The 14,509-nt window shown below is 33.7% G+C and overlaps 1 long non-coding RNA gene across 1 annotated transcript; it reads right to left on the reverse strand.

Annotated features, from left to right (window-relative positions):
• Window positions 1-1,174: 1,174 nt before the first annotated feature.
• On the reverse strand, window positions 1,175-5,011 carry LOC306652889. Its single transcript, XR_013761569.1, has 4 exons — window positions 4,802-5,011; window positions 2,256-2,310; window positions 1,396-1,424; window positions 1,175-1,302 (listed from the first exon to the last, which is right to left on the reverse strand). It is a non-coding gene; the product is annotated as an uncharacterized lncRNA (long non-coding RNA).
• Between the last annotated feature and the right edge of the window lie 9,498 nt (window positions 5,012-14,509).

Consider the following 14,509-nt stretch of genomic DNA (forward strand, 5'->3'; position numbering starts at 1 on the left):
GAAAAATAAACAAATAAACCAATGAATAAATGGGCCAAAGAACTAAACGGGCACTTCTCAAAAGAAAAAACACAAATGCCCAAGAAACACATGGAAGAAGTTCAACATCTCTAGTAATCAGGGAAATCCAAGTGAAAACCACATTGAGATTTCATCTCACTTCAATTAGATTGGCAATTTTCAGGAATACAAACAATAATAAATGCTGGAGAAGTCAAGGGGAAAAATGTACACTCACACATTGTTGATGGGGACTTCAAATTAATAAAATCATTCTGGAAAGCAGTATGGAGACTTCTCAGAAGCTGGATATGGAACCACTCAGCTATCCTACTCCTCACTCTTTATTCAAAAGAACTAACTCAGCATACTACAAAGATACAGCCTCATCGATTTTTGAACACTGCAATTCACAAGACTAAGATATGGAACAGGCCTAAGTGTACATCAGTAGATGAACAGATGAAGAAAAGGTGGTATATAGACAACAGATTTTTACTCAGCCATATGAACTAATTATGGCATTGCTTGTAAATGGATGGATCTGGAGAAGATCATGCTAAGTGAAATAAGTCAGACTCAGAAAGTCAAGGGCAGAATGTTTTTCTCTCATATGCAAAAGCTAGAACCAAATTAAGAAAATGGGGAGAAGTCTATGAAAATGGAAGGAATATCAGTGGGATCGAAGCAGAGGATATATGGGGAGAGAAGAGGCACAGGAAAAGGGAGCAAATCTGAAAGAAAAGAAGTTGATTAAATTATGCTAGGCACATGTAAGAATACACCACAAAAAAATTTACCTGTGCCTTATGTACAAACACAAATTTTAATGATGGTAAATAAAGAGATGGATGGCCAGCAGATTTGAGGAGGAAGAACAATAGAAGGGACTAGGGGAGGGAAAGTGGTACTAAAAATTTAAGTGGAGCAAATTATATTCCACACATGAATAGTTATGACAAAAATAAACCCCAATACAATAATGTGCTGAAAAATAATTTTAACAAAGGTTTAAATGTAGATGCATCTAAGACAAAGGTTAAATATATAAAAAATCATTTCCCTATGCTCAAAAATATCATATTTAAATCATGGACACTGACTTTTAACATTTGAATTTTTTTGGTGAAATCATACTATAGAATTTGAAAGGAAAACAAGGACTGAAAGATTGCTTACAATTCAATAGCTTAATGTAGTTCTTCCCAGAAAATTTGTATAGCAAAATTTACCTGGTTTGAATATCCTTACAGCATTCACTTCCAATGCCTTACTTGCTTCATTTGTGTCTTCAAGGGCAGGCTTGATGGGTTTGGAAACAAGATATTACATTAAAATTGTATATATCACACAATATACGGTTAATGATTCTATATAAAAATGGAAATATTTTACCCTGTCTTGAGGACATTTCTTTTGAAATACTGAAAAGTAAAAGGGACATATAATCAATTATACAACAATGTATCAAAAACAACCATAAATTCATGCAGAGTTTGTACAGAAAAGAATACTTATGCATGGTTTAATGATGACTACTTTAGCTTTGGGCTTATTCTTTATGTTTAGGTGAAAAAACATGAGACATACTGCAGAAAAACCAGGATTACAGGTTTAATGAAATATGAAGTTAAGATTCCAAATGCAAGTTTATTTTTCCACTGACCAATTAATATTATAGGAGCTTTACTTGGTGGCACACACATATAATCCCAGCTCAGGAGGCTGAGGCAGCAGGACTGCGAGTTCAAAACCCAGCCTCAGCAACTAAGCAAGGACCTAAACAAATCAGTGATACCCTGTCTCTAAATAAAATATCAAGAATGGCTGGGGATGTGCCTCAGTGATTAAGTGACCCTGAGTTCAAATCCATGGCACTTAAAAAAATATGTATAGGAAAGTGTGCATTTACCAAAGTAAAAAATGGAGATTAGTGTAGCATAAACTGCTCTGTAGTCAGAGGAGGGACTCACAGCCCTAGGAGTAGTGGGACAAAATGTCAAAGCTGATGATAGAATGTAACAGGGTAAGTCATTCATGAAACACTCAGAACCATTTATATGATTATATGGCATGTGTGTATACTGCTCCTAAAATTGCCTCCAATTGATTAAGTAAAAATTATGACATTTGTTGGTTTCTCAATGTCACATTGTGCTTCTATTTAAATTAAAACAAAATAAAGAATATGTGAAAATGTTGATAATTGCAACTCAATAAACAGAACAAGAATGAGCAGACTTCAAGTATATTACCATAATTCTCGGATGGCTGAAAATCTCCACATACTTCTTTTTTTTCAGGGACATTCTGGGGAGGATGAAAAAGCTTTATGTGTAACAAGCATAACATTTGATAAAATGATTGTAATATTCAGCATTACAAGACACATTGGAAAGAACACGTTTCTGAATCATTCCTACGTACATTCAAATCCCAATTCTGCCATGTAATGACCTACATTTTCACATGGGTTGAGAATTATAAGAAATGAGAGAGACAATTCCAAATATTACATCCTTACCTCTAGTTAGTTATTACACAAATACTGTGATACCCAATGGATTATTTTCTTGAGCACAAAAACGTGGGGTAAAATTTTGATCCATATGTAGCTCAGCATACTTGTAAAAATCTGACATTTTAAGAAATCTGAAGTAATTACTTGTGACGTTCTGAATATTTCCATGGTTTTTATTTGCACAAACTACCTCGTGGGGGGAAAAACACAAAAGCTGAGTTTTGAGGACAATTTGTAACTAAGATGGGATAGGGTCACAAACAGTATGTAAGTTCCTTTTACCCTGTATGTCAGACAGTTAAAGACATATGATTACATATATTTGGTCCATCCCAGAAAGGCAAGAATAAATTCTGTAGGACAAAGATGGATGAATGACACCACACAGAGCAAACAGAAAACAGGAAGACTAAGTAATGAAGTCATCATGGAGGCACAGGTGACTGAAAAGAATAGACTCTAAAGAAATGTATTCTAAAAAGAAATACTGAGTCTAGGGGTAAAACATTTTTAGAAAGGTAATGGAAGAGGAAGAACCAAACAGAAAGATAGAGACATGACCAGTAACATGCATTTAAGCCAAAGAAGAAAGGAAGGAAGAGCAAGGCATGGAAAGAAATACAACCTAGAGTTTTGACCAAAATATTAATACTGATAATATTCATTTCTATTACACTATCATTTTTTGCATAAAAATTTGTATAAAAAAGCATTCAGTTTTATTAGTATAAAAGGAATTCAACTTGTTAACTGTAGTTATGAACCACTCTCTAAAATCTGTAACATTATTAGTATGGAAAATAATTTTCCCCAATTTCCCTCTGAAAGAGAAAACTGATAATCAGAATGCTAAAAAGTACATAAAAATAAAAAAGATATATTTAATAGCACATGGGTTGGGCCTCAAAAAAAGTTTTACAAATTTTGATCTAAAATCCAATCTTAGATCAAAGCTGGAAGAAGTGAGGGATATTCTACTATCCAATTTCATATTTGTTATGTTCTTATTTGCTTCTTATTTATGACATTAGTTTATGATAACTCACCAGAACTTTTACCTCTTGAACTTTAAAAGAGAATGTAAACTTAAGCCATATTTTCAGAAACCCAACAGCCTTAATATTTAGCTACCTCAGGTTTATTACTTAAAACACTTCATTGTATAGATATCTTATTTTCTTCCCATTGATTCATGTTCACAATGTATGTAACAGTCTTTCACATCAAAACACTCTTTTCAGTTTTCCAAGAAATACCCTCATGTTTCCTATCTTGCAGTAGCACAGAGGGACAAAAGACTTTTAAAATAAATATTTAAGTAACTAAGTATACAAATTTCTAAACCTGAAATCTGAGTATGACATAAAGATTCAGAGTGTATATTTTAAAACGCTACAATGCAAAAAGTTTTCTGAAATTCAAATTATGCCTTGTGGTTTTTAAGACTTTCTGCTTCAACAACTAGTTTTTATTTGCAGAAAATATCTAGTCTTCATTTAGATTAAGAAATTTATATGCACTTTTAAGAGGCAGGTCCAGTGAAGTACAATACCTTTACAACAGAAATGTTGAGAAACAGGTTTAAATTTCTCCTTTTTAACAAGTTCTCACAGTTTAAATGTAAATATGGAACCCAGGATGGAAATAGAGAAAAGTTCTCCAAAAAGTTTATGAACTAAAATTTAAAGCATCCAGGAGAAAAACTAAAAAAATGTATGCAGTGTTCTCTATAGTATTCAAACTAAGGCATCAGGAAAATTACATGACTCATAAATACTTACCCAAACCATTGAAGATTTATTTAGTCCTGAGTATAATCAATTGAGTTCATTTACAAGTCACAGTGGACTTACCCAAATAATCCTTCCCAAATCTCATATTTCCTGTGCTATTAGAATGTTTCTCCTGGGCTGGGGTTGTGGCTCAGTGGTGGAGCACTTGCCTACCTGTGAGGCACTGGTTCACTCCCCAGACCACATAAGATAAAATAAACATATTGTGTTCATCTACATTTTAAATATTTTTTCAAAAAGAATGCTTTTCCAAATAAAATTTTGTTCCTGTTATGGATTTTCAAAAGTCCCTACTTCCCTGAAGTAGTAGATGGAACACTGATATTCACAAAGGCAAAAATAAAAATTCAACACAATTGTGCAAAATAATTTCTTCTGAGAAAATTTCCAAGTGAGATGACAAGGAAAGCATTGTTAAACTGTAAGACTAAGCACTTCACAAACAGAATTCAGAGCAAGAAAATTAATTTGACAAGAGGGCATTTACCTTGATATCAGATTTATTGTTGCCCTTTTCTGAAGTAGGCTCAATAATACCAGGATCAGGTCTCTGTGCAGAACTTCTGAGCAAAAATACATAACAAAAATGGGTGAGTCCAGTCCAGTTTTTAAAGTAATAAAACCTGGTGAATGTTTGGATATCACTATATTAAATGAGGATTTGGACTTATAGGATTAAAATATGACTCCCATTTTAAGAAAACTTTTGTTTACCTCTTTCTGCCTCTTCCTGCTTTTCCCATTCTATCAATCATTCAGTAAAGTCACACTTGGCTCCATTTCAAAGAGTGATGGCCAATACAATGACAGAGAACTGAGAATAATGTGTTTTCCAAACCTCTCTGTCCTGAAGGCTGAACTGAAAAATCCACTAAGTGGCCAACATAAACATTGTGGTCTGAATTGAAACAAACCTAATAATCTAACATGAGATAGAAAGATATACTGCTTTTGCTCCATTGTATCTCCCTGGATCAGAGACTAAGATGGCTAACTTGAAATTTCAGCCTTGGTGCTTCAGCCTGGAAACCACCTGCTAAAGTGTCCCTCTTGATTCCTTTTAGGCAAAAATAGCACAGAGATTTCCCTGAAACATTTTAATGGTTTGAAAGATGAAGACCCAAAGAAAAAAACAACAAATATATATGCTGTTACTGGGAATCCCATTCTTAGAGAGATTGAAATATTACAAATTTTAAAACTCAATTAATTTCCCAGTACAGTTCCTGCCTTACTCAGGGCCACAAAAAATATCAAGCACTTTAAAACACTCATGGACACTCACTCAATGGAAATGAGTGCCTGTGAAGTAGAGGAATGCTACTTGGGCTTCTGTTTCCCCAAGTACTATCTAAACATCTTCCTTCCTGTGGGTTTGCACTCCCATGGCCACCTTCGGCAGGACCTCCAAATCTTCATCCTATGAAGACGCAGTTTCCTGAAACAAGGTTGGCTCCAAGGACCATGAGTGGGTGTGGCTCTTTCCCTACTCCAAGAAAACAAGCTAAATGGAGTCTCAGTCACTGGTCTCAGCATAAGCACGTTACCAACCATCCAACTGACACTCCACGATAGCTCTGTCAAATTGTACCCTGTCCTACCCTACCTGTACATAGGAAGGACATGAGAGACTTGGCAAAAGTGGTGGAAGTGAGCATATGCCTGCTCTGGGCCATAGATCATGCGGTTTAGCAACTTCTAGTCTTTGGTGCTTGAAGTTTGGTGTACTACCATCACGTTCCTATATACTCTACAGATTCTTCTCAGTAGCTTAAAAGTTTTTAACACCTTTCAACAGAAACCCTGAAGTCTGTCATTCCTACAAACATGAAAGCAACAACATGTTTTGGACTCCTGCAAACTCCCTTTTAATATGATTTTCTACATAGTTCCCAACATCCATGTTCCAAATTCTCATTTTATCTTCATCAGACAAGGTGAAAAACCCAATATGTTGATCTCTTTTGGAAAAAACAATGATTTCTACACAATTCAGTGTTTTTCGTCTTCAAACATGCCCTCCCTTTGTTAGTTCTATTATGACTCTCTAACTCCAGGTTCACTTAATAATTCTCTTCTGATCATCTATATTTGGGTTCACTAGACTCACTCTCCCATTATATTGTTGAAACTCTCACATGATTTAAGACAATATAGGAGAGTTTGGGCCTCCCATTAAGGAACATATGTTCAAATCTCATTGCTGTTACTTTCTACAACCAGATAATATCCTTTAATATATTTAAGTTCCATGTTAACCATCAAAACAACCAATTAGGCAGAATACAGAAAATATTTTGAAGTATTAGAGACTTTTTGACTAATTACTAAGATTCTTTAAATTTCATTGCTGTTACTTTCTACAACAAGATAATATCCTTAAATTTATTTAAGTTCCATGTTAACCATCAAAACAACCAATTAGGCAGAATACAGAAAATATTTTGAAGTATTAGAGACTTTTTGACTAATTACTAAGATTCTTTAAATTTCTGTTATTCTCTGATTTTGATTGTATATACAGAAAAAAAGAAGTACAGAGCTGATAGTAACATTTTAAAAGTCGAAACACCAAGAAAAGCAGAATAGAAAATTTTAAAAATTCAAGAAAAGATTACAGCCATAGAAAAAGCAAAAATGATAAAAAAATAAAAATGTTTATGGAACTAGACAGTGGTACTAGCCTGATGAGAAAATCAAACTGGAAAGTCAAGAACTAGAAAAATCAATTAAACTATTTTCTAAATATGTCTTTAAGAAGATTAATGCAATTAATACTATGTATTCATGTATATTACAGTTAAGTCATAGGTATTCTTCACCAATAATTACCTAACTTTGCTTATATAAAACCCTTGGCTCCTATGACCCTAGCTATGTGAGATTTGCCCCGAAAGGTTTAAGTTTAAAAATGTACGGTGTGTCATTGCAAATTTCAAAAATATTAGCACAAATTCTTCAAATATAAACATGTTTTTCAGGAAATGTCTAATTTAAATGCTAAAAGACAACTAAGTTTGAATTCATGAATTCATCTGATATGGATCTGCATCTTGAGCCTTTGTGCCACACACATCCCTATCAATCTATGGGAAAGGGCAAGAGAATGAATTTATCAATCAGGCTCGTGATCAAATCATAGCCCAGATACTTGTAAATTATGAGGTCATGGGCTCATTAGTCAACTTGTTTGAATGATAGTTGCTTAATCACTGATTAATAGGTGGTAAGAGCACAGCTTCTTTCAGAGATGCTGTGATGACTGTAAGAAAGTTTTAAGCACATATTATGATGTCTGGATAGGACTAGAACATCCAACAAATTTTACTTCCTTTTGTCTGCATTCCCTCATTAACTTTATTAGGTTCATTAGTTTTCTAATTGTAAAAATCATACCTGGATAAGGAGTCGTCACTCTCTAAAAAAGAAAAGGGTGAAATAAATATGTTATTAACAACAGAAAATATAAAATTAGTAGAAATAATGACTGATTATTTTTTAAAAACAATCCTTTGGGACCAGTCCTGAAGATTATCCTACACTGGATATCAATTATATTACTGATATGCAATTGATTCAATATGAATCAAGGTTACATACAAAGGAGCACAGGTATAGACTGTAGGCATAGCAAACATTTTCTGGAAAATAATACCAGAAAATGTACCATGTCTTCAGAAAGATATTGACATCCAAGTTCAGGAAGCATTTAGAACCCCAATTGAACCTGACCACAAAAGAAACTCTCCACATCATATTATTATACACAATTGTCACAAACACAAAACCAGAAAGAATATTGAAAGTTACAAGAGGGAATAGTCAAACCACTTATACAGGCAAACCTATAAGAAGAACACAGTGTTTTAAACTGAAAATTTAAAAACCAAATCAGTACACAATGATGTACTTCAAGCACAACAGGGGGAGAAATGGAAAATGAAAGGGCATTTATCATATTATACAAATAAACCAGAAAGTCAAGTATCAAGTGTTTTCCCTTACACGTGCAGTCTGGAAAATAAATAAATAAAAGGATACTCTGAAAAGAGAAGTGGTGACTAGGGGAAGAGGAAGAAGACTGGGGGAGGGAGAGAGAAGGGAGAGATAGAAAGTAGGGAGATAGATGGGATTCAAGTGTGATATCCCTGCTTGGAAATGTTAGAGTGGAATGCAGTCATTTGTACAATAAAAACACTGTCCATTTTTATAGCAAGCCCAATTTACTATAATGTAACTATAGAAACAACATACAACGTACTAATTTTAAAATATTATTTAAATAAAGGTAAAATGTCTGAGGCTAAATTTTAATTAATGAAATAGTTTTTCAGAAAACATTTAAATTTCAGATTATAAATTTCAGCTTTTAAATTTTCTACAAAGAAATAATTCTAAATTATAGGATATTAAGAAGGAAATTAAGAAAAATAGGAATGCCATATACACATTGATTTGTTGCCACTCCTTTCTGATCATATTTTCTTATACAGGGTAGGAACACTAAGAGTAATTCACTATCAAAAGGAACTAAGTTCCATACTCTGTACCAAATTAAAAAAAATAAAAATATTGTGTCCATCTACAAGTAAAAATATATTTTTTAAAAGGTCTTACCTGCTTTCCTGGTTTTAATATGTTCACATGCTTCCCTAGTAAGATCCAAAATTAATTTCCTATTATAGTGTATGAAAAAGTAATGAAATTAGTATCAATGCTGATAAGAGAAATACTAACCAAACAAATTGTGAAAAGTATTTTAGATAGCATCAAAGCTAATATCAGTACTTGACCCCATATATTTCAAATGTGCAAGTTTTCTCTACAGGTTATTAACCTTACAGTTATTTTTATGTTGTTTGGAGAGGGGGTGTTTGTTTTGTTTGGGGGATAAGATTTCACCACATTGCCCAGGCTAATCTTGAAATCCTGGGCTCATGTGATCCAACTGCCTCAGCATCCCAAGCAGCTGAGGTTGAACCACATGCCACTGCACCCATAAGTTGTAACCAAAGAAGAAAGGAGTAAGGTGAAGTGAATTTCACCTACTCAAGACTCAAGACATTAACTAGAATAGCCTGACATAAAGGAAAGTATCCTGAATTCAGAAGATGTCCTCTCTCTATGACCAATAGCTCTTCGTTCTTCCACAAATCATTTCACTTAGGCTCAAATTCTCCTCCTAAAAAATAAGGATTGTACTGCTTTAGTTCACCAGGTTGTTGTGAAGATTTAATGAGAGAATATAAACCATGCTGAGAGAAATAGTAAAGTAATGGAATAATTTGTACATTAATGCTGAACTCTGAAACCTGAGTAAAATCCAATTTTTCACAGGTTCTAATGATCAAATATTACAATTGTTAACAAATGCTCATGAGTCTTAATTTGGGCCATGGGCTGTGATATTCTCTGTGCTTTCTTGTTTAGGACAAATCACCTATTTAATAATTTATAACTCGATTTATTTTTAAATATAATTGGAAGACAAATATCCTCTATAATGAAACTAATCAATCACTGGGCTTGGACTATTACTATTACAGCAGATCTTTGTTCAGAGTGAGGCTTAATTTCCATGTTGATCTCTAGCTAACTTGAAAGAAGCAACCCTCTTTTATACATGGACACTGATGTGTCATAATGAGGCTTAGCTCTTTGAGATGCAATGAATCTAATTTAATTTCTGAGAATTCTGTTTAATGCCTTCCTTTTGAGAAAGAATTGAAATATTCTGTAAAATGAGAAACAGATCCTAGTAGCTGGGTAAATTTTCATTCACAGGGGAAAAAAATCAGGTGAGGTATCAATCAAAAGTTGGCAACCTCACTGGGAAACTCTAACCTGGGGCCTCCCACAACCAAAGAAACTGTGCTTCACAAGATATAATGAGGCTTTGTGGTACAGATCTGTTAGAAAAGATAAAAAGGAACTCTCAACTCTTCCTGTAACATTTTTTGAGGCTATCCCATAGTTTTGAATGATGCCAAATGATGTTTGTTGGCCAAATGACAAACAAAAGCCTCAAAGGACCACTTATCATGAAGGTCTAAGCTAGCATGTGAGCTCCACATAAGGTTGTAAAGCTGAAGGGCAGGATCAGTGTGCTCACTGTGGGGTGGATAAAGCTAGGAATCCTGAACCAAAGCAGAGTGCCCATTGAGAAACAATGGCTGTATGTGAAAGGAAAAAATGTAACTTTTAAGTGTGAGTGGGTATTACCACGAAGACTCAGTGATCTGGGTCAGTCAGGACAATGTAGTAGTAAAGTTAATCATCGTCAGACTGCAGGACTACTTCTAATTGCAACACTGTAGCAACAGAATTAACAGAAACAAAAGAATGATTGAAAAGTTCTTTTTTTCCCACCCTCTGGTGAAAGAAATTTTCTTTCTTAGACATAAGAAACTCCTCAGAGAAATTTGAATCGCTACTTCCCAGCAAAAATAAGGATATCTTCTGGTAAACTGACATTGCAAGACCCAAAAATTCAAAAACAAAAATCAAAGATATGATGCTATTTGTGCCCCACATGCAGGGGTTATACTTGGAATGTAATGGATATTGCTGGGATTCCTAAGGATAAAGGTTTTAAAAGTCCTGAGACAGACTGGTGGCTCTAGCTCAGTGCTGGAGTGCTTGCCTCCCATGCCTGAGACCCTGGGTTCAACCTCTAGAACCAAAAAAAAAAAAGAAAAAAAAAGAAAAAAGAAAAGAAAAAGAAAGAGAGAGAGAGAGGTCCTAAAATAAACCCTGAACACATTTCTCCTCCTAACTAGACTAGACTTTTGCAGGAATCTAGACTGAGGAAGAGGACAAAGTCACTGTATTCCAAACATATCTGAACTATGAAATCTCATTGATGTGTGAGATGTAATAATTGTAAACATTTTAACCTCCATTTAATTAGTATTTTAATGTAGACACTTACACATTGAAACCACTTGCAAGAGCATAGGATAACGCTGTCTTTCCAGAATGATCTTTTGCTAAACCATCAATACCTCCATGAAAAAGCATCTCAATTACATGTTTTGCTTCATATTTTGTGGCTAGCATGAGGGTGGTTCTAAAATAACAAAGAGATAATTTCACCCCTTAGATACTTTAAATGATGAATTGTCTTTAAAAGTTATTTAAACAGATAATTTGATATATTTTTTATTAAATTTGGTTGTGTAGAAATCTTTACATATATTAACACACATAAGTATCTTAAAGTATTCATCTTTACATATTGCCTCCAAGTCAAATAGAAAACCCAAACAGGAAACCTCTTGTCCCAATGGTGTATTACATAGAAGTAGTTGCAAATTTAAAGTCCTTTGATGGACAATAACTATAAAAAGGTTATTTAACTAAAATAGGTAAAGATTTAACTGAAGGATAATCCATTTTTCCCTAGTCTAATGTAATATGTTATAACTCAGTTACCTTAAAAGGTCAAATATGTAAAAGTTTATTTGCTGGCTTAACAATAGGAATAAATATGGTGATGATAACAGTCATCACAGTTTCAGATATTGATGATGTTAAGCATCTGCTAAGCACTGAAATTGATGCAAAATACACAGTCTTCCAACCATCCTTCAAGCCTATATTTTCCACATTTTCATGTCAAGAAACATATTTAGTGATGAGTAATTCTTCCAAGGTGACACACCTCGCAATTAGCAAAGGTAGGAATCCAAACCAGTCATGTTTGGATCCACACCTATCACTTGAGTCCTTCTCACCCACTCATGACTTATGTTTATTAGCAAATATTTATAACACTAAAGCTATTTTATTTCCCTTTGCTCAGGTCCATCAAAATACGTTAGAAATCAAAAGAAGGAATTAAATATAATCTGACAATAGCAATTAATACTCAGAGATAACCAAAAATCCATGTTCTTCAAAGAAAGTTTAAAGCAAAGGGTCACCCAAAAGTAAATGATTTTCAATGCCTGCTTATGTTCAATAGAGCACACTATTAAAGAAAAAATACAAAGAAGTAGAAGTTGAAATACGCTGAAGGGTTAAGCATTTCAGTATTGAATGAAAAAGTAAACAAAGAGCCCATACTATATAAAATGGATGAAACTAATGTGAAACTCCTTTGGCTAATGGATTGATGCTATGACCAATAAACTCAGATTACAAATGACAAACATCAACCAATATTATAATAAAATCTGAATTGTACTACATAATGTTATCTGTATTACCTCATCCCGATAATTACTTTTCTAAAAGGTGATTTGTGTTCATATGATTCACTTCATCCCAATAATTATAAGTTATTATTCTTCCCATTAATCTAATAGTATTTACTTCAATGATTATTATCATTCCATTAAACTTCAAAAAAATGTCACCATTTTACCTGTTTTCCTTGTCGACTGTGTGTATATTTGCATTATTCTGAATGAGAAGTTCTGCCACTTGTTGTTTATTGTGCTTCAGCGCAAGTAACAGTGGCGTGTGCCCATCCTAGAAAACAACAAATTATTCACCAAATTTCTCAACTGAAGCAGAAATCTTATAAAAAACCTACCAGGTTCCAGAAATCTTGGCCTCTATCATAGTATCATAGGACCTTAAATCTGTGTGTTTGCAGCTTCCATCTAAACCAAGAACTTCTTGAGGACAGGAACTAGGTCTTTTATCTCCATAACCCCAAACACCAAAACATAAAAGGTAAAGGATTTAAGTATTGTTGGAATTAATGAGCTAAATATTCTTTTCTAGTGTGAGGATTATCCGTCTGTTTTTCAAAGAATGTGTACTTTTCAAGAAATACCAAACCTCATCATGAAGATTCCTTGATCCGTTCTCAGAGAAATATTATAATGAAGTATAATATTTTACGAAGTCCTTTGTCATTAATACCAATTTGACCAACTTTTGTGTCTCAAACAGTCACACTGGAGGAAATAGGAGTTGAAGGGAGACAGCTCTAAAAGCTTTCCAATAAGGAGAAAGCTTCCTCCATGTAGTACTAACCCTCTTGATTCCATTTATGGTGTCAGGATCCCAGATACCAATGTCAGGCACTCCTCCTCCAAGTTGGTCACTAAGGAAATGGGTTTTGAATTGAAAGAGGCTTCAGATAACTTTCATTTCATTTCTAATTGGTCCTTGTATTTACTTCCATTATTAAATGAAAGCTGTTTTTATTACCTGTTATAAAGCTCAACACAAAATATATTCTCATTTATAATGATAACCCTGGTTTATCATTATTATCACTATCAGAGTGCACATGTATGTTTTAGGTTCTGTTTTACTCTGGTTCCATTTTAATTGCAATTTAAAGTTATTATTTCAAAAATATTATGAATCAACAAAAATTTATATTGATATATGCGGATTGATTTTACCATCAAGAAAAACACTAACTCACCTGCATTGTAAATGCTGATTCAGTGAATGAAGAAAAATTAAATATATCCACGGGTTATACTGAGTCTGAAGCCCTTGATTTTTATCTTTGCTGTGGATATTCCAAATTGTCATGTACAATGCAATTATTTGCATGCAAAATCTTTCCTTTCTTGAATATCATTTTTTAATCAAAAAAAGATGTCTTAAAATGTAATACAAAAAATTCATATCTTCATTTAAAAATTTTTTCCAACACCATCTATGACCTAATACTCCATTTGTTTACTGTTTTCCGAGACTATTATTTTAATAAAATTTAGTTGCATAGGAATGCTGACACTAAGTTATTAAGAGGATCCCCCTATGGTCTTACTACATGGTTTTGTTTTTAAAACTGCTAAGCTGATGAAGCTGGAGCCCCAGAAACACAACAGATCTACTGAGACAGTCTAGCATCCAGCTGCTGCTAAAAATGTTCAATACTTCCTATTATTCTAATCAAGAAAATCGTTCTTAAAGTCAGCATTTGTTGACCCAATGACCTAAATGGTAACAGAAACATAAACCTCTTAAAAGGTCAGTCTTTGCTTATTGAAAGACTAGCCATCAAAAATTTCTCAACACCTTTTAAATAATGGTGGATGATTACTGTTGTTGGAAGGAAAAATGGATTCTGTAAGCCAAAAATGTATCACTAATCCTACTTCTTTTAATTTCCCAGTCATGGAAATACAGAAAAACAACTGTCAGTTAAACTGATATTGTCAGAAAGTGGAGACTGGAAGAAAGTCAAACTCCAGTTCTCCCAGATATTTCTTCACTTTCA

Source organism: Sciurus vulgaris (genome assembly GCF_902686455.1).
Source record: "Sciurus vulgaris genome assembly, contig: HiC_scaffold_641_arrow_ctg1, whole genome shotgun sequence".
NCBI lineage: Eukaryota > Metazoa > Chordata > Mammalia > Rodentia > Sciuridae > Sciurus > Sciurus vulgaris.